This window comes from Leopardus geoffroyi, chromosome D3, assembly GCF_018350155.1.
Source record: "Leopardus geoffroyi isolate Oge1 chromosome D3, O.geoffroyi_Oge1_pat1.0, whole genome shotgun sequence".
Lineage (NCBI taxonomy): Eukaryota > Metazoa > Chordata > Mammalia > Carnivora > Felidae > Leopardus > Leopardus geoffroyi.
The window spans coordinates 22,928,162-22,953,542 of record NC_059339.1 but is presented as its reverse complement, the minus strand read 5'-3'; the positions used below and the strand labels follow the sequence as shown (position 1 = coordinate 22,953,542).

Below are 25,381 nucleotides of genomic sequence, written 5' to 3'. Positions count from 1 at the left end.
GTTCATTTTTGTATGTTCCATCACCTCCAGTCTTTTTCCACAGATACCCATATTTGTATATGGTTTTAATCATGGTTTATATATACAATTTGTTTTACTTTTATACTTAACTTTATAAATATGTCCCACCTTAATCTTCATATTTCTAATTTTAATGAACTTTTGTTTTATATAGGTACTTACTCTACCATTTCCCTACTTTTAAACATTTAGGTTAGTTCTTGATTTTGCTATTATAAATAGTGTTATAATAAATACTTTTGTATGTATGACAGAATTTTCCTTGTTTTTTAAGGATATGGTATCAGGAGTGAAATTTACAGAGTCTGAAATTTCCACAGCTCTTTAATGAGTATTACCAAATCATTTTCTAGAAGCTTGCCAGCTTCTCTACCTCCTCAGGATAGATTTCCTAATAATGACAATTGTTTAATAAACCTGACTGTCTTGAGAAAGGTGAACTCTTGTCGCCAGCTGTGTTCACACACACACACACACACACACACACACACACACACACACACTGTGTTAAAAATAGAGTATAGATGATGGTCTCCAGGGTGTTGCAAGAGAAAAAAAGTTAAACTTATTTGACCTCTGAGATCCCTTTCATGCTAAGATTCTCTGGGTTGTTTTTTGAATTCCTATCAAGAGCAATACCTTGCTGAGCATTGTAAAGAAGACAAAAGCGTACAAAATATATTTTCTACATTTGGTAACTCTGGCTGAAGAGACAATACCTACATAATATAATGGCAAATAATAATGGAGAGTATATGAATGATAGAAATAATATTAACTAACAACAGAGCATTGTTCTCGGGGCTTTACATGTATTGTCACTTTTAATCTTCCCAGTTATTTTATGAAGTAGAGTCTATTATTACCCTGCAATGAGGAAACAGACTTAGAGAAGTTAGCACAAGACTGCATACACAGTGAATAAGTAGCAGGGCCACAATTCAGATCAAGGCAATTTGACTCCAAAGCCTGTGCTGTTATGATACAGAAATAAAGATAAATTGGCACTGTGTGGGAAGGTTTCATTGAATTGGTGATTTTATGGATGAATTATATTTTAATTGGCAGATTTTAAGGCAGAGGACGTTCCAAACAAGTTGAAAAGTACAGTACAGTAGAGAACTTCTGTCTCCATGACTTGTAATTCCAATACTGAACTTTCTATACCTTTCCCTGTATTCTATGTCTTTGCTACAATCTCTACTTTTGGTAACCTCTAACTCAAAGATTTTTTTTTTTTTTACGTTTCTTTATTTTTGAGAGGCAGAGAGAGACAGAGCACAAATGGGAGAGGGGCAGAGATAGAGGGAGATGCAGAATCTGAAGCAGGCTCCAGGCTCCGAGCTGTCAGCTCAGAGCCAGATGAGGGGCTCGAACCCACGAACTGTGAGATCATGACCTGAGCCAAAGTCAGACGCTCAACTAATTGACAGAGCCACCCAGGCACCCCTCTAACTCAAAGATTTTTAAGAACTTTCTTAAATCATAAAATTTTCTTTTAAAATAGAAAATCTACAAAATTTTGATCAAATAGCTTATACTGCTTTTTCACCAGTCATCTATAGTAAAGAAGCAATTTAACATATGATCTTGTTGTGAGACTACTATAAGATGGAAAAAAATTTCTTCCACACAATTTTCTTTTTCATCTTATTCCTTATCTCAGTCACAGAAAAAGAAATATGAAGAATTTTCATCAGTAGTTGAAATTATTCAATATTTGAATAGTACAAATATTCATTTTCTGGTATGATCAATCCTTAAGATCCAAGGAACAATGTAAAAGTGAGATTGTAATTTGGCAGTAAATTCAGAAATGATAAAAGCACACAGGTTTGAAATTTAAAAAATTTTTAAGTTATAAGAACTCTTTTTTTTTTTAATTTTTAAATGTTTATTTATTTTTGAGATAGCATGCACACACACAAGCAGGGAAAGGGCAGAGAGAGGAAGACAGGATCCAAAGTGGCCTCCGTGCTGACAGCAGAGAGCCCAATGTGAGGCTCAAACCCATAGAGCCAGGAGATCATGACATGAGCTGAAGTTGGACGCTTAACTGACCAAGCCACCCAGGTGCCTCAAGTTATAAGAACTCTTAAAACCTAACTCCATTTGGAAAATAGAACACAGAGCCCAGAAGGAATCCTAGAACAAAACAGGGTTACATAGAACTGTCTGGAAAACCCCATCCTAAATGTGTCCTTATCATTTTATCTACCTCTGCAACACCTTCAGGATAGGTCTTCTTTCCTAATAGCGATGGTTTGGGCTTAATATCTAGCTAGTAAGGGCACACAAACACAATGGCACCTCCTAGTATACTGGGAAGTTGGGCCTGTTTTCTCTGTTGTAGTTAATTGGACAGATAACAATAGATCTATATACTAGACAGAAAACCCTGGACAGGCTTCTTTAAAGAACTCGCTATCTTGTGACAATCAACACATGTTCTGGAATTGGATATGGAATCTTATTTAAATTTTATGCTGTTTAAATTTTTTTTTTCAACGTTTATTTATTTTTGGGACAGAGAGAGACAGAGCATGAATGGGGGAGGTGCAGAGAGAGAGGGAGACACAGAATCGGAAACAGGCTCCAGGCTCCGAGCCATCAGCCCAGAGCCCGACGCGGGGCTCGAACTCACAGACCGCGAGATCGTGACCTGGCTGAAGTCGGACGCTTAACCGACTGCGCCACCCAGGCGCCCCAAATTTTATGCTGTTTAAATGATGAGGGAAAAGTACTTCTTTCTAATAGAGTACTAAAATACTTTCTAATAATTAACTCAGGCTCCTTAAAGGATTCTAGTAATTACTGACATGTTCAGACAGCTATAAAAAAAATGGAGGGCTGGGGCGCCTGGGTGGCCCATCACTAAAGACTGATGGTCCTAGTTTATTAAACCATTATAGCTGTTTTAGAATTCATATTTGTATCAATTTTTTAGATAGGGACCCATATGCTATAATTTTCTAATTTTCCAAGCTCCTTATGAGTCTTTGTACCTCCATGTTAGAAAGAATTGTTAGATATTCTGTACACATCTTTCTCTAGGCCTTTCCTTTGTACCTAGTAATCTTGATCCAGCATGGTATATTTTTCTCATCTGTGACACATTAATTTAACTGATGGATAAATAATTCATACAAATGATGTTTTTTGAATTTGAGCTAAAGACAGAATTTTTAAGAATATAACAGCCACAAGTATTTCTTAAAAACCAATTCAATAGTTTATCATTTTATTTAGTTACAATGAACATTTTTTGGATGCATTTTATTCCTGCATGAAGCCCATTTTTTACCCTTTTATACTAACACATTTGATTAGTGAAAATGATTTGTTTTTGAGAAATTAGAATGTAAATTACATTAGCATCAAAGTAAATGGTACCATTTAAGTGTGGACTAGAAAGGTATTTTCTGAATTCCTTAGAATTTCTTTGTATTCCAGCTAGTGAACTGAAATGAGAGCCTTTTCATTAGAATATATTTTTTCCTACTAAACTCTAAACTGAAGTTTTGCATTTTTGAGGTATAGTCTGGTGGTTTTCATAGCATCACATCTCACGAACATATATGCTTTATTTGATACAATGTAGTGTTGGCAAGGATATCTTAGATTCTTGGAAATGGAGTTGATTATTGAAAACGTTGGAGAAGGCACATTATCTACAGAAAATATTCAGACTTAAAAACCACACATCATTCTCTATCATGGAGCTATAGTCCTTTCCACAAAGTTTCTTTTTGTCAAATAGGAACATTTTTTCAACTAATTTTTGTTTTACGTTATAGAATGTAAATGTTATCCTCTATTAACCATGCAAGGAGGAATGAAAGTTCGTTGAATTTCCCACAGCCCTATAAGTCATTTCTTTTTTTTATATGAATCATTCTATAACCTATCAGAGAATTATTTCTAATGGGAAGAGCCACACTAATTATCTGTTATGTTTCACTTACATAAAGAAATAAGTATATTGATATTTATTATAGCAGAAGAAAAGTTGAGTATAGTGAGTAATCTTAGGTAGGAGCAATTTGAATGTACTATTATTAAATCCTAGCAGTAAAATAAATAAGTTTTGTTTAAAAAAAAAAGGTGGTGGTGGGGGAGTGGGGCTCCTGGGTGGCTCTGTCAGTTAAGAGTCCAATTCTTGATTTTGGCTCAAGTCATGATCTCACCATTCATGGCATCAAGTCCCATGTTGGGCTCCATGCTGGAGGCTGCTTGGGATTCTCTCTCTCTCTCTCTCTCTCTCTGCCCCTCTCCCCTCAAAGTAAATAAGTAAACTTTATTTTAAAAAAGGGAGTAAGACTTAGAAATGTTCTGTTTAAAAAAAGATACTTGTGAGGGGCACCTGGGTGGCTCAATTTGTTGAGCATCCAACTTCGGCCTAGCTCATGATCTCATAGTTCATGAGTTCAAGCCCTGCGTTGGGCTTGCTGCTGTTAGTGCGGAGCTTGCTTTGGATCCTGTGTCCCCCTCTCTGCCCCTCCCCCGCTCATATTTTCTCTGTCTCAAAAATAAATAAACACTAAAAAAAAGATTCTTGTGGGGCGCCTGGGTGGCTCAGTTGGTTAAGCATCCAACTCTTGATTTCGGCTTAGATCATGATCTTGGCAGTTCATGAGTTCTAGCCCAGTGTCAGGCTCTGTGCTGACAGTGCGGAGCCTGCCTGGGATTCTCTCTCTCTTCTGCCCCTTTCCTGCTTTCTCTCTTTCAAAATACATAAATAAACCTAAAAAAAAAAAAGATACTTCTAATAGTCTGAAATAATACATGTTATCATACTAAAATCACTAAACTAAAACGAATATTAGGTTCTAATTAAATTAGGATTTTTTTTCTCTTCTTGTAAGTGGCCTGAGGTGATCTCTGAAAATGATTTGCTATTCACTTGACCCAGAAAACTCGAAAAATCATGCAAATCAGGAGGCTCAAATCTTCATGTTCACTTTAAGAACACACGTGAAACTGCCCAGGCCATCAAGGATATGCATATCTGAAAATCACCAAGTATCTGAAAGATATCACTTTGCAGAAGCAATGTGTGCCATTCAGTCACTATAATGGTGGAGTTGGTAGGTGTACCCAGGCCAAACAGTGGGATTGGACACAGAGTCAGTGGCCCAAAAAGAGTGGTGAATTTTTACTGTAGACAGTAATGCTGTACTTAAAGGTTTAGATGTAGATTCTCTGGTCATTGAGTATATCCAGGTGAACAAAGCCCCCAAGATATGGCATAGAACTTACAGGGCTCATAGTCAAGTTAACCCATACATGAGCTTTCCCTGCCACACTGAGATGATCCTTACTGAAAAAGAGCAGATTTTTCCTAAACCTGAAGAAGAGGTTGCATAGAAGAAAAAGATATCCCAGAAGAAACTCAAGAAACAAAAATTTATGGTCCAAGAGTAAACTGCATAACATAAATGCAAATAAAAGTAAAAAAAAAAAAAATTAGGGTTTTTTTTCAAAGTGAAGACTTTGTTGAGATTAGTTAATTGTACATTGGAAAAAAATAATAATGTTACTTAATTATCTAGAACTATATTCAGTTGGCCAATTTTTCTAATACTTTTTATATGTGCTTCTAGTTTTCCATTTGAAGCCAAATTGTCTATTGGTAAACAGAAAAGATTATGGTTTATAACAAATCCAGGCATCATAGGGAGAATAATTCTTTTAGCATTTATATTAGGATCTCAAAACTGAGATCGAAGACTTCAGAAGACTGGTGCTTCAGATAGTGGTAAAGAAGAACTAGAAACAGAAGTTATATGTATATACTTTATGGAGCCACAACCTCAAATTAGCTTCTTCCTGCATGATGGAGGGATCCTCCCTTGATAACCAAAATTAGAACAAGAAGAAACTTTATAGCTAATGACACATTTTTGATATTTAAACAAGTCTACATGAAGCTCATTGTGAAGAAAGTTGAAAGTAATATTCTAAAGTATTCTAGTTGTAAGCTATCAACATTTATTCAGTCAGCAGATTTATATGAAGCCTATCATGTGTGAATCATCATACAAAGGTAGTGTGCACAAAGATAAACCAAATTCCTGATTCAAAACTGTGTAGGAAAATAAAACAAAAAAATAGCTGTGTTTTTTAAAATACATTTTTAGAGAGAGAGCAAGCAAGGGAGAGGAGCAGAGGGAGAGAGAGAATCTTTTTTAAAAAAATATTTATTTTTAAGGGAGAGGCAGAGAGAGACAGAATCTGAAGCAGGCTCGGAGCTGTCAGCCCAGAGCCCAACTTGGGCCCCAAACCCACAAACCGTGAGCTCATGACCTGAGCTGAAGTCGGACACTTAACTGACTGAGCCACCTAGGCACCTTGAGAGAGAGGCAGAGAGAGTGAGAAAAGAAATCTTAAGCAGGCTTCATGCTCAGTGTGGAGCCTAACTTGGGGCTCAATCCCATGCCCCTAGGATCATGACCTGAGCCGAAATTGAGAGTCAGATGCTCAACCACTGAGCAACCCAGGTGCTCCCAAATAGCTGTTATATAAATAATATCACCATTCAGTAAGTGCCCACAAAGAGCTATATATACATGGTTTCAATTAATCCCAACAACAACTTTGCATAACATTTTACGGCTGAAGAAATGAAAGTTCATAGACATTAAGTAGCATGTCTAAGTTTGCCAGATTACAAACCATCAGAATCAGTATTTGAATCTAGGTGTCTCTGGCTTCAAAGCTCATACTCAATCCATTAAATCTTATATTCATTCATATGGGAGAGAATGTGAAAAATCCCACAGGACAGCAAAAATCCAATAGAATGATCAAATTCCACTTTTAGTCATGAAGAAATAATGTTAACAGACTTGCTGTCTTGCTGTGAACAGCTAGGGAACTAGGAAAAATATGTGAAGCAACTATTTTCAGATTTTAAACAACAGAAAATACAGAACTGTGATCCCTGAGAGAAGAAAAGCAGGATGAGCCTTAAAATTGGCCTGTCAGGAGGTACTCTGGGGACCACCACCACAGAGAGGGGGAAAACAAGCAGAACATGACCATCTTGCTGAGTTGAAGAAACAGAGATTAGAGTTTGAGAAAGCTGAAGTAGTTGGGGACAGAATATCAGAAGGAAGGGACCTATACAGAGAAAGAGCTCCAGAAGTTGGCATAGGGGTCCCCTGAGTCTTTGGTTGAATATTCAGCATCTCAAGTGTGGTTAGAAATTCTATAAGGTTGGACAAAGAAATCTGTTGGGGAATTTTCTCCCCATTCGTAAGCTAGACAATTCCTAGAGTTGTTACAGCGCTGGGAAATATTCACAAAATTACCAGTTACGTGGACAGACCTTGTTGAAAACCCAGAATATTCAGTAGGGACTCCAGATAGGTTACACCTTAGCAGTAGAACTAAACCAAACCTTTAGTGAAGTCCTCCAAATTCAATCTTATTAACAGCTTAAAAACAAGCCTTGAAAGGATCTGGCTTACTTGCCTGCCAAAATAAAATTCAACACTTTTTAGGGGAAAACAACCAAGTCCAAACACTCAACTATGTACAATTCTTATTGTCCAGAATCCAGTAAAACTTTATTGACATATAAAGCAGAATAAACTTTTTTTAAGTAGTATCTATGCCCAACGTGGGGCTCGAACTCGCAATGCCAAGATCAGGAGTCACATGCTCTACTGACTGAGTCAGCCAGGTGCCCCCGGCAAATGGACCCATAACCAGTGAATATCAATCAGTAGATGGGGCACCTGGGTGGCTCAGTTGGTTAAGCGTCCGACTCTTGATTTCGGCTCAGGTCATGATCTCACAAATCGTGAGATTGAGCCCCACATTGGGCTTTGCGGTGACAGCATGAAGCCTGCTTGGGATTCTCCCTCACTCTCTGTCGCTGCCAGTCCCCCATGCACACTTTCTCTCTCTCCGACCCACCCCCACTTGTCATGCACTCTCTCTCTCTCTCAAAATAAATAAATAAACATTTAAAAAAATCAGTCAGTAGAAGCAGACCCAGAAATGTCAGCAATGATAAATTTAGTAGATAAAGACTTTAAAACAGCTATTATACCAAGTGCAGTGATAACGTATGTTTGCACAAAAACATGTATACAGATGTTTACAGTGGCTTTATTTGTAATCTTCGAAAACTGGACAATTCAAATGTTTCTTAATGGGGTAATGGATAAACTTAAAAGGAAACAAGCTGCGAATACATGCAACAACGTGGATCAATTGCAAATGCATTATGCTGAGTGGAAGAAGCCAGAATCAAGACTACATATTGTATGATTCTGTTTACACATTTTTCTCTTTTTAAAAAATATTTATTTATTTTGAGAGAGAGAGAGAAAGAGAGAGAATGCTTATAAGTGGGGAAGGGGCAAAGAAAGAGGGAGAGAGAGAATCCCAAGCAGTCTTTGCGCTGACAGAGTGCATGCAACTCAGGACTCAATCTCACAGTCATGAGATTATGACCTGAGCCAAAATCAGAAGTCAGATGCTTAACTGACTGAGACAACCAGGGACCCCTACAACATTTTTCTTTCTTTAACAACTTTATTGACATATAATTCATATACTATGCCATTTGCCCATTTAAAGTGTATGATTGAATGGTCTTTAGTATTTACACAAAATTGTGCAACCATTGCCACAATCTTAGAACATTTTCATCACCTTAAAAAGAAACCCCAAACCCTTTAGTTATCACCTCCATATTTCCCCATTTCTCCTTTCCCTCAAGTCTTGAGCAACCAGTAATATATTTTCTGACTTTATAGATTTGCCTATTCTGGATATTTCATATAAATGGAGTTGTACAATGTGTAGTATTTTGTGACTGGCTTCTTTCACTTAGCATTATGTCTTCCAGTTTCATCTATGTTGTAGCATGTATAAGTACAATAAAACCTTGGTTTGTGAGCAAAATTTGTTCCAGAAACATGCTTAGAATCCAAAGCACTTGTATATCAAAGCAAATTTACCCATAAGAAATAATGGAAACTCAGATGATTAATTTCACAACCCAAAAATATTCATGTAAAAATGATTACAATACTATACTATAATACAAAATAATAAATAAAATACAAAATATAAAGAAAAACAAATTAACCTGCACTTACCTTTGAAAACCTGTGTGGTTAGTGTGAGGGAGACAAGAAGAGAGGAGAGTTATTGTGTAAGGCGACTTTTACTATCACTAATGGAATCACTGCTGTCTATTGGCTCAATGGGATCTTTTTCTTTTAGTGCAACTTTATTAAGGAACCTATCCAATGATATTTACTTTTGCCTCCTTTTGAAGATTTTGTGGAAATGTGACATTGCATTGATGATCATCCACAATCCCGTAGCAAGAGAGAGGGACCATTGATTCAATTGTGATCACGTGATGTCAGCATCACGTACTGCCGTACTTCATATTGCAAGACATCACACATTTTTCAAGTTAAAATGTATTATAAATGTTTGCTTGTCTTGCGGAACACTCACAGAACAAGTTACTTGCAATCCAAGGTTTTACTGTACTTCATTCCTTTTTTGTGGCTGAATACTATTCCATTGTAGGGATATACCACATATTGTTTATCCATTCATTATTGATGGACATTGGGTTGTTTATACCTTTTGACTGTTATGAATAATGCCACTATAGACATTAATGTACAAGTTCTTTTTGAACACCTATTTTCAATTCTCTTGGGTATGTACCTAAGAGTGCCACTCCTGGGTCATATGGTAACTCTATGTTTAATTATTTGAACTCCAAAACTGTCTCGTAAAGTGTCTGCATCATTTTACAATCCCACCAGCAGTGTATAAGAGTTCCAATTTTCCCTTTTTTCACCAACCCTTATCCTCTTACTTTTTGATTCTAGCCATTCTAATGGGTGTGAAGTAAGTGGTATAGTATTGTGGTTTTGATTTGCATTTTTTAAAGTTTATTTGTTTATTTTGAGAGAGAGAAAGAGCCAGTGAGGGAGGCACAGAGAGAGAGGGAGCCAGTGTAGAACCTGATGTGGGGCTCGAACTTATGAACTGTGAGATCATGACCTGAACCAAAATCAAGAGTCAGATGCTCAACCAGCTGCACCACCCAGGTGCCCTTGATTTGCATTTTTTAGTGACAGATGTCAAGCATATTTTTTTATGTGCTTATTGCTCATTTATATATCTTCCATGAAGAAATGTTTATTCAGATTTTTTGCTCACTTTAAAGTTAGATTGCTTGTCTTTTTATTGTTGAGATGTAAGAATTATTTATTTTTTTCTGGGTCTAATTTCTTATCAGATATGTGACCTGCAAATATTTTCTCCCATTCTATGGGTTGTCTTTTCATTTTCTTGATGATGTCCTTTGAAACACAAATAGGTTTTAATTTTGATCTAGTCCAAATTATCCATTTTTATTTTGTTGCTTATGCTCATGCTTCGTGTGTGTGTGTGTGTGTGAGAGAGAGAGAGAGAGACAGACACAGAGAGAGAGAGACAGAGAGATCTAAGAATTCTTTAACAAATCCTAAGTCATGACGATTTACATCTGTATATTTACTTCTTAGAGTTTATGGTTTTAGTTTTTACATTTAGATCTTTGATTCATTTCAACTTCATTTTTTATATATGGTATGAAGTAAGGATCGACCTTCTTTTGTATGTGGATATCTGGTTGTCCCAACACCATTTATTCAAAAAGACTACTCTTTCCTTCTGAAATGGCCCTATTGCTCTTGTCAAAAATCAGTTTGACCATAGATACATGGCTTTATTTTTGGACTCTCAACTATATTCCATTAGTCTGTACAGCCGTCTTTGTGCCATTACCACACTGTCTTAATAACCATTATTTTGTAGTAAGTTTTCAATCAGGTATTAGTTCTCCTAATTCATTCTTTTTTCAAGATTGTTTTGGCTAATCTGAGTCCTTTGCAATTTCGTATGAATTTTAGAATCATTTAAATTTTCAAATCAGAAATTTGTCAATTTCCACAAAGAAGTCAGTTGGGATTCACATAGAGAATTCATTGATCTCTAGATCAATTTGGGGATTATTGACAACAATACTAACTAAACCTTTTGCTCCATGAACATGGAATATTTTCCATTTATTTAGATTTTCTTTAATTTCTTTCAGGAATGTTTGTAGTTTTCAGAGGATAAGTTTTATATTTGTTTTGTTAAATTTATTCCTAAGTATTTTATTCTTTTTATGCTATTGTGTATATAATTGGTTTTCTTCATTTTTTGTATTGTTCATTGTAAGTATATAGAAATGCAGTTGAATTTTGCATTTGTATCCTGCAACATTGCTATGATGGTTAATTTTATGTGTCAAGGGTATTTGGAGGGTGTTTTATGACGAAATTAGCATTTAAACCAGGGAACTTTGAGTAAGCAGACTGACCTTCATAATGTGAGTTGGCCTCATCCAATCAGTTGAAGGCCTGAATAGAACAAAAATATCCCCCCCAAGCAAGAGAGAATTCTCCGACAGACTGCCTTCAGACTTCATTTGTACTATAGGCTCTCCTGGGTCTGCAAGTTGCTGGCCTTTTGACTAAAATTGCTTCATTGGCTTTGCTGGGTCTCAAGACTGCCAGCCCATAGGGCAGATTTTAGACTTGCCAGACAGACTCCATAGTCGTATGAGCCAACTTCTTATAATAAATCTCTCTATATACGTATACACATCCTATTCTACATTTTTCTGGAGAAGTCCTAATATACTTGCTGAACTTGTTAGTTTTAATAGTACTGGATTCCTTAAGATTTTCTCTGTATAAGATCAAGTCATACAAATAGATAACACTTTACTTCATTCTTTCTAACTTGGATGCCTTTTCTATCTTTTCGTTATCTAATTGCTCTGGCTAGAATTTCCATTACAGTGTTGAATACAAGTGGTGAGTGTGGACATCTTTGGTTTGTTCCTGATCTTAAGGGTAAAGCATCCAATCTTTCACCATTAGGTATGTTATGGACTATGATTTTTTTTGTAGATGGCTCTATATTGAATGAGTTCCCTTCTATTCCTAATTTCTTGAGTGTTGTTGTTGTTGTTTTTAAAGTTTTATTTATTTAAGTAATCTCTACACCCAAAGTGGGGCTTAAACTCAACAACCCCAAGATCAAGAGTCACATGCTCTTCCCACTGAGCCAGCCAGGTGCCCCATAGGGTTTTTTTGTTTGTTTGTTTTAATCATGAAATGTGTTAGATTTTGTTAAATGCTTTTTCTGCATCTATTGAGATGATCGTGTGATTTTTGTTTTTTATTCTTTTGATATGATGTATTACATTTGTTGATTTTCAGATATTAAACTAAGCTTGCATTTCTGAGATAAATTCCACTTGATCATGGGTAAATATATATTTTATGTTCTTAGGTTTGGTTTGCTAATATTTTGTTGATGATTTTTATGTTCATATGTATAAGAGATATTAATCTGTAGTTTTCTTCTTTTTAAAAATATTTTTTTTAATGTTTATTTATTTTTGAGACAGAGAGAGACAGAGCATGAGCAGAGGAGGGGTAGAGAGAGAGGGAGACACAGAATCCAAAGCAGGTTCTAGGCTCTGAGCTGTCAGCACAGATCCCAATGCAGGGCTCGAACTCACAAACTGTGAGATTATGACCTGAGCATAAGTCGGATGCTTTACCGACTGAGCCACCCAGGTGCCCCTAGTTTTCTTCTTTTTTAGAAAAAATTTAATGTTTATTTATTTTTAAGAGAGAGACAGAGACAGAGTGTGAGTGGGGGAGGGGCAGAGAGAGGGTGACACAGAATCTGAAGCAGGCTTCAGGCTCTGAGCTGTCAGCACAAAGCCCACTGCGGGGGCTTGAATTCGTGAACCATGAGATCATGACTGGAGCCAAAGTCGGATGCTCAACTGACTGAGCCATCAGTCACCCCTGTAATTTTCTTTTCTCATGATGTCTTTCTCTGTTTTGGTATCAGGGTAACACTGGCCTCATAAAATGAGTTGGGAAGTGTTCACTCCTGCTTTTTAAAGTTTGTGAAGAGCTGGTATTCTTTAAATGTTTGGTAGAATTCTATGGTGAGACTATCTGGGGCTGAGCTTTCCTTTGTAGGTTCCTTCCTTCCTTCCTTCCTTCCTTCCTTCCTTCCTTCCTTCCTTCCTTCTTTCCTTTCCTTTCCTTTCCTTTCCTTTCCTTTCCTTTCCTTTCCTCCATTAATTTAATCTCTTCACTTGTCATAGATCTATTCAGATCTTCTATTTCTTCTTGAGTCAGTTTTGGTAGTTTGTGTCTAGGAATTTTCCTTTTAATCTAAGTTATCTAATTGATATCTAACTGTTCCTAATATTCCTTTATAATGCTTTTTATATTTTGATAAAGTCTGTAGCAATGTTTCCTCTTTCATTTCAGACTCTAGTAATTTGAGTCTTCTGTTTTGTTTTCTTGGTCAATCTGGATAAAATTTTGTTAAATATGTTGATCTTTCAAAGAACTAGTTTGTGGAGTCATCAATTTTCTCTACTGTTTTTGTATTCTCTATTTAATAATTTTCCAATATAATTTTTATTATTTTCTTTCTTCTCCTTGTTTAAATTTAGTTTACACTTTTTCCAGTGTCAAATTTAGGTTATTTGAGATCTTTCTTCTTTCTAAATATAGGCATTTACACTTATACAATTCCTTCTAAGCTCTGCTCTAGCAGTGTTTTGTTTTGTTATGTTGTGTCTTCATTTTTCTTCATCTTGAACTATTTTCTGATTTCTCTTTTGATTTCTTCTTTGACCCACTGTTTTTTTTTTTTTAGGAGTGTGTTGTTTAATTTCCACATATTTGTGAGTTTCTTCAATTCTATTCTGTTCTTGATTTCTAATTTTATTCTATTGTGGTAAAGAGAGCATAATTTCAATTACTTTTATTCTTTTAAATGTATTGAGGTTATTTTATGCTTTAACATATGGTCTATGCTGGAGAATGTTCCATGTGCACCTGGGAAGAATGTATATTCTGCTAATGGGTGTAGTGTTCTATAGGTATCTGTTAGGTCTACTTGGTTTATACTATTGTTCAGATCTTTTATTTCCTTGTTAACCTTCTGCCTAGTTTTCCTCTTCATTAGTGAAATTGGGGTATTGAAGTCTCCAACTGTTATCGTTGAATTGCCTGCTTCTCTCTTCATTTCTATCAGTTTCTGCTTCATGTAATTTTATGTTATATTATTAGATATATATATGTTTATAATTATTTTATATTCTTGATGGATTGGCCCTTTTATCATTATAAAATGTCTCTCGTTATCTCTAGTAACAAGTTTAATACATTCACATTAATGTTATTGATAGAGTTGGATTTATGCCTGCCATTTTACTTTTTCTTTTCCACGTTTCATTCTTTTTGTTCCTCTATTCCTCCTTTATTGCTTTCTTTTGCATTGAGTGAATATTTTTAATGAGGCATTTAAATTTCTTTAGTTTTTTTTTTTTTTTTACTATATATGTATATTTTATTGGTTGTTTTGGGGCTTATCATATACATCTTAACTTATCAAAATAAATTTCAGGTTTTTGCTAGTTTAATTCCAGGGAAATGTAGCAATGTTACTCCTATATGGCTCTATTGTCTACCTTCCCCATTTATATGGTATTATTGTTATACATCTATTAATGTTACAAATCCAACAATACATTGTTATAATTATTACTTTATCATCTGTAGTCATTTCCTTAGCCCAATGCAGCTTTGCTCCCACTCATCTTCTTTGTGTTGATATTGGTAAATATATTATATTTCTTTATGTTATAGGTTGAAGAATACATTACCTACATATTTTATACAATGCTTTTTACTTTATTTTTAAGCTTTATTTATTTTGAGAGAGAAAGAGTACACACAAGTGGGGGATGGGCAGAGAGAGGGGGAGAGAGAGAGTCCTCAGCAGGCTCTGCACTGACAGTATGGAGCCTAATGTGGGGCTCCAACTCATGAACCGCTAGATCATGACCTAAGCTGAAATTGGACACTCAACCAATTGAGCCACCCAGGCATCCCTGTATAATTGCTTTTTAAATATGCCTTTGTAATGCCTTTTATTTATTATTTTTTACACTGCCGTTTATTTATTTATTTGTTTGTTTTTTAAGATTTTATTCTTTTAAGTAATCTTTACATCCAACATGGGGCTCAAACCCTACAACCCCAAGATCAAGAGCTGCATGGTCCACTGACTGAGCCAGCCAGGTGCCCCTACACTGCCTTTTATAATTGCATAATTACCAATACCATTTCATTGTCCTTTGTTTTATTATGGCAATTTAAATTACCATCTGGAGTCGCTTGGGGTTGCTTTTAATCTGAAGCATATTCTTTAGTATTTCTTGTAAGATGGGTCTGCTGGCAACAAATTCTCTCAGTTTTTGCTAATCTGGGGATGTTTTTATTTAATGTATATATAAATCTACACATATATGGATTTGCTTGATATAGGATATATAGGATATAGAATATAGGACAGTTTTTCTTTGAGCACTTCGATGATGTTATCCTATTGCCTAACTGGCTTCCATTGTTTCTGCTGAGAAGTCAGCTGTTAGCCTTATTGGGTTCCCTTGTAAGTGATGAGTTGTTTTCTTTTGTTGCTTTTATGATTTTTTTTTTTTTTTTAAGTAGACTTCAGGCCCAGTGTGGAGCCCAGTGTGGGGCTTGAACTCATGGTTCAGGTCATGATCTCACGGTTTGTGCACTGTGGTGCAGAGCCTGCTTGGGATTCCCTCTCTCCCTCTCTCTCTCTCTCTACCCCTCCCCCACTTTCACTTTCTTTCTCTCTCAAAAATAAATAAATAAAACTTTAAAAAAGTAAGATGTCTGAACACTTCAATTAAAAGGCAGATGTTGTCAAATGAATTGACATATGCTATTTAGAAGAAGCACACTTTAAATATGGAGAGTCAGATAAGTTAAAAGTAAAATGATGGAAAAAGATATACCACACAAAGACTACTTGTATTAAAGCTGGAATGACAATATTAATATCAGACAAGGAAGATTTTAGGATAAGGAATATTATCAGAGCTAGAGATATCACAAAATAATGAGTCAATCTTAAAGGTATATACAGTTAATAACAGAGTTTCAAAATACATGAATCGAAACCTGACAAAACTAAAGGAGAAATCAGCAAATCAATAATTATGGTTGATGATTTCAGTACTCTTCTCTCAATAATGGAGCAATCGATTTAACCTCATTAATCTTACAAAATCTTACAAAATCCAATAACTACAGAATATATATTGCTTACAAGTGTTTGTAAAACCAAGTTGGACCACATTCTGGGTCATAAAATAAGTGTCATTAAATTGAAAGGATTATAATGAGTATTTCTCTGACCATGAAGTTCTATTAAAAATTAATAACAACACAATACTGGGAAAATATACAAAAATTTGGAAAATATTGAAAGTATCAATAAACTTGGTAAACTTCTAACTAGACTGACTAAGAAATAGAGAGAGAAGATACAAATTACCAACATCAGGCATGAAGGATAAGATATTGCTATCAATTCCACAGACATTAAAAGCAAAATAAAGGAATGTTGTGAAAACTGTATTCTGATAAATTTGATAACTTATATAATATAAACACATTCATTGAAAGACACAAATTACCAAACTGACACATGTAGAAATAGATAAACTTAATAAACCTGTATTGCTTAAAGAAATTGAATTCATAACTAAAACCCTTCATATAAAGTAAACTCCAGACTAGAGGGTTTCATTGGTGAACTCTATCAAACAAATAAGGAAACAATAGTGCTAATCTTAAACAAACTCTGTAAGAACATAAAGGAGAAGTCTTCAAACTCATCTTATAAGGTTAGCATTACCCTAATACTAAAACCAGACAAAGACATTACAAGAATAGAAAACTGCAGACTAACAAATATCCCTCATGACTGTAGATGCAAGTGTCCTTAGCAAAATATTAGCAAATCGAATCTAGCAATATGTGGAAAAGATAATGTATCATGACTAAATGGGTTTTATCCCAGCAATGTAAGGTTTGTTTAAGATTTAAGAACCAAGGTAACTAAAAAAAAAAAAAAAAAAAAAAAAAAAAAAGAGTCAGTATAACTCACCATATTAAGAGAATAGAGGAGAAAGCCACATGATCACCTCTGTAGATGCAAAAAAGGTATTTCACAGGGGTGCCTGGGTGGCTCAGTCGGTTGAGTGTCCGACTTCAGCTCAGGTCATGATCTCATACTTCGTGAGTTTGAGCCCCGCCTCAGGCTCTGTGCTGACAGCTCAGAGCCTGGAGCCTGCTTGTATTCTCTGTCTTCCTCTCTCTCTACCCCTTCCCTGCTTGTGCTCTCTCTCTCAAAAATAAATAAACGTTAAAAAAATTAATAAAAAAGTATTTCACAAAATTAAACATTCATTTGTAATTTTTATTTTATTTTATTTTATTTTAATTTTTTAATGTTTACTTTTGCCCCTCATGTGTAATTTTTTAAAAAGAAACTTCTAGAAGCACCTGGGTGGCTCAGTCAGTTGAGCATCCGACTTTGGCTCAGGTCATGATCTCACAGTTTGTGAGTTAAGAGCCCTGCTTTGGGCTCTGCGTTGACAGCTCAGAGCCTGGAGCCTGCTTCAGATTCTGTCTCTGTCTCTGTCTCTGTCTCTGTCTCTCTCTCTCTCTCTCTGCCCCTCCCCCATTCATGCTCTCTCTCAAAAATAGATAAACATTAAAAAAAATCTTTTTTAAATGAAACTAGTAGAAAACAAGGAATAGAAAGGAACATCCTCAACCTTTTAAAAGATATTTACAAAGAACCTAAAAGTAACATCATACTTAATGGTGAAAGACTAAACACTTTGCACCTAAGGTAGAGAATGAAACAAAATATCAACTCTTACCATTTCTATTGTACATTATACTAGAGGTCCTAATCAGTGAATTAAGGTAAGCATAAGAAATAAAAGGCATACACATTGGAAAGGAAGAAATAAAGCTGAATTTCTTTGAAAATGACATGATTACATACATAGAAAATTTCAGGAAATATGTAAGAAAGATACTACCAGGATTGCAGGGGCACCTGGGTGGTTCAGTTGGTCGAACATCGGACTCTTGATCTCAGGTTCAAGAAGAGTTCAAGCCCTACACTTGGTGTGGAGCCTACTTAAAAAGAAAGACTAGTGTCTTTCAGGATTAATAACATGAATTTAACAAGTCACAGGATATAGGCTCAATACATAGAAATCTATTTTATTTCTCTATTCTATCAATGATAAATTAGAAGTGAAATTTACAATGCCATTTACAGTAGTATAAAAATTCAAAATACTTAGAGCTGAAATAATAAGACATATGCCAAGACCTGTACAATAAAAACCATAAAACACTGCTGAGAAAAATTAAAGAAGACCTAAATAAATAAAGAAATTTACCATGTTCATGGATTGGAAAACTTGATTAAGATGTCACTTTTACCTCAACTGATCCATACATTCAATGAAGTCCCAGTCAAAATTCCACAGGTCACTTTTGTAGAAATTGACCTGAGTCTAAAATTAGCTGAGTCTAAAATTTAAATGGAAATGCAAAGGACCTAGAAAAGTCATAAAACTTATGAAGAAGAACAAAGTTGGAGAACTTACTCTATCAGATATCAAGACTGTAAAAATACACTACACAAAGTAGGGTGGCATTGTGGTGAAGATAAACATATAAATCAATGGACTAGAATGCAGAGTTCAGAAATATACCCACACATATGTAATCAGGTGATATTTTTACAAAGGTACTTTATTAAAACTTCTCTTCCAAAGACATTGTTAACAAAATGATAAAGCAAGCCAATACTGGGAGAAAATATTCTGAATACATACGTCTGACAAAGAACTTGTATTCAGAATATATAATTTTTATATATACAGATTCATTACTTGTGTTCGTCACTCAAACACAAATGTGGCCCATTTAAATATGGTAACTTGGGTACTCCTTCAGTTTTGGGAAATTTTCTTGAATTATTTTCCTTGATGAAAATTATGTCGTCTTCTCAAATTCCTCTGTTTCTTTCTAGATCTCCTAATAGATAGTGGACCTTCTACGCAGGTACCCTATTTTTTAAAAAATCTTTTCTCTCCAATTTTTTGTATCTTTTGCTTTTGTTTTACTCTTACTCTTTTGTCCTACTCTTCTTTTGAGTTTTCATTTATATTGCTGTTCATTTCTAAGAGCCTTTTGTTATTGTTTTCTGAATGTTCTTTTTTATACTATCCTGTTTTTGTTCGTGCTCAAAGAATTGTCTCTTGTCTCAGAAGATACTAATTATTTCTAAGTAGATTTCCTCTCAGTGTATGTCCGTTTCCTCTGTTTGTTTGCCATTTCCACCTCTACCTCCGTGCATCTCCTCTACCTCTCTCTCCTCAGAAGTCTGAAAATGGCTGTTAGTTCTCGGTTGTCTGCTCATATTTAAGAGTGGAGAGATTAGAAAGCCCTGAGCTTATAGATGGTTATGATTGTGGCCTTCACTGTAGAATGAACTTCAGGCCTTTGGGAGAATTCTTAATGTCTGTATTTTAAAATTTTTCCTCTAGGGGCGCCTGGGTGGCTCAGTCAGTTAAGCGTCTGACTTCAGCTCAGGTCACGATCTCACCATCCGTGAGTTCGAGCCCCACGTCGGGCTCTGGGCTGATGGCTCAGAGCCTGGAGCCTGCTTCGGATTCTGTGTCTCCCTCTCTCTCTACCCCTCCCCCACTCATGCTCTGTCTCTCTCTGTCTCAAAAATAAATAAACGTTAAGAAAAAATTTTTTTTTTAATTAAAAAAATAAAATTTTTCCTCTTGGTCAGAAGAATCTGTGCTCAGAATCTGTGTTAATCCCCAGTGTTTTAGCAGCCAAATAGAGATGGAAGCCTAAGGGTCTCTGCACTTAGTATGTATAATTTTACTTAATTCCCCATAACCTTTCCTGGAGGGTGCTTTGTATATCCCAGTATCCAAAGACTATCACCCTCTCTAGAGAATACTTACGATATTATACCTTGGTGAGCAAGGGGCAACTGTTTGGTTTGCAAAATTGAGGAAGGGATCTGAGGATTTCAACTTCATAACTGTCTTTAAGTTGATCTTATTTTAGCTCTTCTACCCATCCTCTTTATATCCTCTTCCAAAAGTACACGATGCTGGAAATCCCTTAGACTGTTCATTTGGGTGGTCTTTGCTTCACGTCGCTGCTGGTTTAAGTTTCCAGCTATGTTAGTTATCTTTCATGTATCTGCTTTCCAGCTCCCAAAATTTCAATGCTTTTGTCTTCCTTTTTTATTCTTTCTGTAATTTGGGGTTTCTGATCTTTAAATATATCTCCTTACCAGCATTCTGGTGGGATTTGGAGAGGAAACTAAATAAATGTATGTGTCAATCTACCATCTCTACCCAGAAGTCAGTGAACATGTTTCTAAAAAAATAAATATGTCAAGGATTTGTTTAAAGGAGATGCAGTGCATTTAAACATGAAAAACATGGAATGTTTTTCCATTTGTGTCTTCTTCAATTTCTTTCATAAGTTTTCTATAGTGTTCAGCATACAGATCTTTTACCTCTTTGGTTAGGTTTATTCCTAGGTATTTTATGGGTCTTGGTGTAATTGTAAATGGGATCGATTTTTTTATTTCTCTTTCTGTTGTTTCATTGTTGTGTATAGAAATGCAACTGATTTCTGCGCATTGATTTTGTATACTGCGACTTTGCTGAATTCATCTATCAGTTCTAGCAGCTTTTTGGTAGAATCTTCCATGTAGAGTAGACTCATGTCATCTGAGAAAAGTGAAAGTTTGACTTCTTCTTTGCCAATTTGGATGCCTTTTATTTCATTTTGTTGTCTGATTGCTGAAGCTAAGACTTCAAACACTATGTTAAAAACAGTGATGAGAGTGGACATCCCTGTCATGTTCCTGGTCTCAGGGACAAAGCTCTCAGTTTTTCCCCTTGAGGATGATTTTAGCTGTGGGCTTTACATATATTGCTTTTATGATGTTAAGGTGTGTTCCTTCTATCCTGACTTTCTTGAGGATTTTTACTAAGAAAGGATGCTGTATTTTGTCAAATGCTTTTTCTGCATCTATTGATGGGATCATATGGTGAAATAAGTCAATCAGAGAAAGATATCATATGTTTTCACTCATATGTGGAACTTGAGAAACTTAACAGGAGACCATGGGGGAAGGGAAGGAGGAAAAATAGTTTCAAACACAGAGGGAGGCAAACCATAAGAGCTCTTAAATACAAAGAACAAACTGAGGGTTGATGGTGGGGGTAGGGGAGAGGGGAAAATGGGTGATGGGCACTGAGGAGGGCACTTGTTGGGATGAGCACTGGGTGTTATATGTAAGCGATGAATCAAGGGAATCTACCCCTGAAACCAAGAGCACATGGTATACACTGTATATTAGCTAACTTGACAATAAGTTATATTAAAAAAAAAAAAATAAATGTTAGATAGAATTCACCTATGGGGAAAAAATAAACATGAAAAACACTTCATAATACCAAAAAACTACTACAAAATTATATTTTAAAGATTTAAGTCTAGGGGCGCCTGGGTGGCTCAGTCAGTTAAGCGGCCGACTTCGGCTCAGGTCATGATCTCACGGTCTGTGAGTTCGAGCCCCGCATCGGGCTCTGTGCTGACAGCTCAGAGCCTGGATCCTGTTTCGGATTCTGTGTCTCCCTCTCTCTGACCCTCCCCCATTCATGCTCTGTCTCTGTCTCAAAAATAAATAAACGTTAAAAAAATTAAAAAAAAAAAGATTTAAGTCTAAGTAGTCTCAGGAAGAGAATATAAACTCATAATTTTCCACTTGGAAATAAATACATCAGCTGGGTAGGCTGCTGGGTATAATAATGACATCTGAAAATATGTGCATGTTTTAAAACTTCTCACTCATATTCTATCTTCAGAATATTATAGTCTCAATTTAGGAAAAAAAGTATTGGTAGAGGATAGTTTGAAAGTCCAAAAGATACTTCCTGTTAGTTTACAAGAACACAACAGAGAAATCAAATTCCTCCACTTGGTTTTGGATGCTTTGTGTCATAATCCCTGACTTTGTTCAAAAGCAAGATTGTAAACTTCTCAGTTAGGAGGGGAGGAAAATTTAAGTGAAGTTGGTGTAACCATTAAGTAGAAAAAAGCCTTTACATGATCCTAATTATCCCCCTAGTTAAAAGGCTTTTTCCTTCCTCTCCTTACCAAATTTTTCACAAGATGCTTTCCATTTACTGCACCCTCCTTACCTGTTCTTTGGCTCAGAAAGCTGGTCACTTCACTCATCTTCACTTTCCTAACTACTCTCTTCAGAATAAATAATGACTTTTTAATTAATAGCTCTCACAGTCTTTACTCCTTTTTTTCATTCTTCTTGATCTATTTTACCATATTACCTATATATTCTTTTTAAATACTCTTCTTATTTCTGTGATATTATACTGTTCTCATTCTTTGCATCTGTCTGACCTGTCATCCATTTCTCTGTCACTTTTGTTCCTCCCCCCACCTCTAATTGCAAGCAAACTCCAACATCTCCAGTGTCTTTGACCATATACTTTTCAAGCTCTACATACTTTCCTTTGGAGGATTTATCCCATCTCTGGCTTCAAGCAACACATGCATGCTATTAACTCCCAAATGTCTTATCTAGGGTCCTCTTGCCCCAGAACTTTAACTTTCTATTGGGAATTTCCACTTTGATGTCCCACCATTGTGTCAAATCCAGTGTGCTAGTCTTTTTTTTTTTTAATGTTTATTTTTATTTTTGAGGGGGGGGGTGTGCAGGGCAGAGCATCCAAAGCGGGCTCTGCACTAACAGCAGCAAGCCGGATGTGGGGCTCAAACCCATGAACCGCAAGATCATGACCTGAGCCAAAGTGGGACGCTCAACGCTCAACCCTCAACTGACTGAGCAACCCAGGTGCCCCCAGTATGCTTGTCCTTTTATTCACCACTGCCCTCCTGTTTTCACATCTAGAATGAATTTTCCTACCCAGTTTCCCTGCCTCTCTGCATCAACTCTATTCTTTCAATGTCTTAAGTTCAGAATTTTGAAATCATTTTCCTTATTTGGTCAGGTATCAAAATTCCCCCAAGCCTTCCCTCTGGTCTGATTTTACTGCCAAAACTTGAGTCTCTTGCATTTGAATTGCTGCCACAGCCTCCTGCACTTTCCTGCATACCACTGCCAGTCTAATCTTCTTTATAACTTTCATCATATCACTTCCCTAATTAAAATATCTCCTGACTTCTGTTTCCTACTACATCAAGTTAACACACCTCTACCTGGCTTTCAGGTTGCTCATGATCTGGTTCCACTTTACATCTTGTTTCCCACTGTTACCCAATATGTTCCCCTTCCTTGAGTTGGATCACTTTTCTCACTGTCACAAACAAACCAAGTTCATTTCTTTTTTTTTTTTTTAATTTTTTTAATGTTTATTTTTGACAGAGAGAGAGAGACACAGACAGAACGTGAGCAGGGGAGGGGCAGAGAGAGAGAGACAGAGGGAGACACAGAATCAAAGCAGGCTCCAGGCTCCGAGCTGTCAGCACAGAGTCCAATGCGGGGCTCGAACCCACGAACTGCGAGATCATGACCTGAGCCGAAGTTGGATGCTTAACCAGCTGAGCCACCCAGGCGCCCCAAACCAAGTTCATTTCTGCCTCCAAATCTTAACAAATATACTTTTCTCCTACCTGGAATGCCTTTCTTCTTTCCATTGACCAAATCCTATCTATCTTGCAAGAGAACTGTCCATGTTTGCTCTGTCCACTTCTCTGCCTTCTGTTCTCTTTAATCAGGCATTTAATTGCACTTTAATCAGGCATTCTTCCCCACTATTCCACTGTCCAATACACAATTCATATTATTTTCCCATCATTAGTCCATCTTCAGTATTTCCAATCTTAGTAAATGAAACCATCATTTACCCAGTTGCTCTAATAAGACCTTAGCAGCCATCCTTGGCTCATCTCCTGTATAACCCACATCTAGTCCATCAGCAAGTTCAGTGAGCTCTCTTTTCAATATATATTTCAAATCTGACCAGTTCTCACTATCTCAAGTCTACCACTCTAGCTCAAGTAAATCGTACCCTGCAGTGCTCTCTCTGCTTTCATTTTTGCCTTTGCACTGTTTGACACAAGACATCTAGAATCTTCTTATATTTTTTAAAAATATTCATTTATTTTGTGTGTGTGTGTGTGTGAGAGAGAGAGAGAGAGAGAGAGAGAGAGAGAGAGAGAGAGAGAAAATGCTCTCACAAGCAGGGGAGGGGCAGAAAGAGAGGGAGAAAGAGAATCCCAAGCAGGCTCTGCTTTGTCAGCACAGAGCCTGATGCAGGGCTCAAACCCATCAACTGTGAGATCATGACCTGAGCTGAAATAAAAAGTTGGACGCTTAACCAATTGAGTCACCCAGGTGCACCCAGAATCTTCTTTTAAAGATATATATCTGTTTATGTCACCTCAATTTCGATGGTCTTCTAGGTCATACCTGATCTGCTCTAGCCCAAGGCTCCCAATTTTAGCTCCTGTCAGTTTCCCTTCACTCCTTCATCCCACTTCTCTGGCTTTCTTTCTGTTTCAAGAACAAGCCAAATTTATTGACACCTCATTTGCATGTGGACACATTTCGAAATAATCACTAGATAAGTTTGAACAGAATAAATGTGAGTTTCCACAATATTTGTCTCTGTATAATTTATATAAATAATTCTGTTTATATGTGTAAAACATATATCAACAGGAAAAAACAAGAAAATATACAATTTTTTTCTCTAAAATAATCTTTTTTGGGGTACCTGAGTGGTATAGTCGGTTAAGTGATTGACTTTGGCTCAAGTCATGATCTCCCAGTTTGTGAGTTTGAGCCCCGCATCGGGCTCACTGCTGTCAGCATAGAGCCTGCTTCGGATCCTCTGTCCCCTACTCTCACGACCCCTCCCCTGCTTGCGCTCTGTCTCTCTCAAAAATAAGTAAACATTTAAAAAAATAAATAAAATAAATAATCTTTTTTGTATAAATTTATGTTTATTTTGAAACAATCTCTTACAGAAAAGCTGCAAGTACAACACAAATGATTTTCTGAACCAGTTGCTTTATCACTCCTGAAATACTGCATGCAATTCCTAGAAACATGGACATTCTCCTACATAATCACAATACAACCATGAAAATCAGGAAATTAATTCTGATACATTACTATTATCCAACCCTCAAACTCCATTCAAGTTTTGCCAATTGTCCTAATAATGTCCATGATAGCAAAAGGATCCAGGTTACATCACATGTTGTATGTAATTGTTAAATTGCTTTAACTTCCTTTAGCT

General features: G+C 36.2%; 1 protein-coding gene and 1 pseudogene across 2 annotated transcripts in view; both read left to right on the top strand.

The window, feature by feature from the left end:
- The window catches only part of HORMAD2 (HORMA domain containing 2), a 93,172-nt gene that overhangs the window by 40,976 nt on the left and 26,815 nt on the right, over positions 1–25,381 (top strand). The window lies entirely within an intron of this gene.
- Positions 4,744–5,445, top strand: LOC123587770 (annotated as a pseudogene).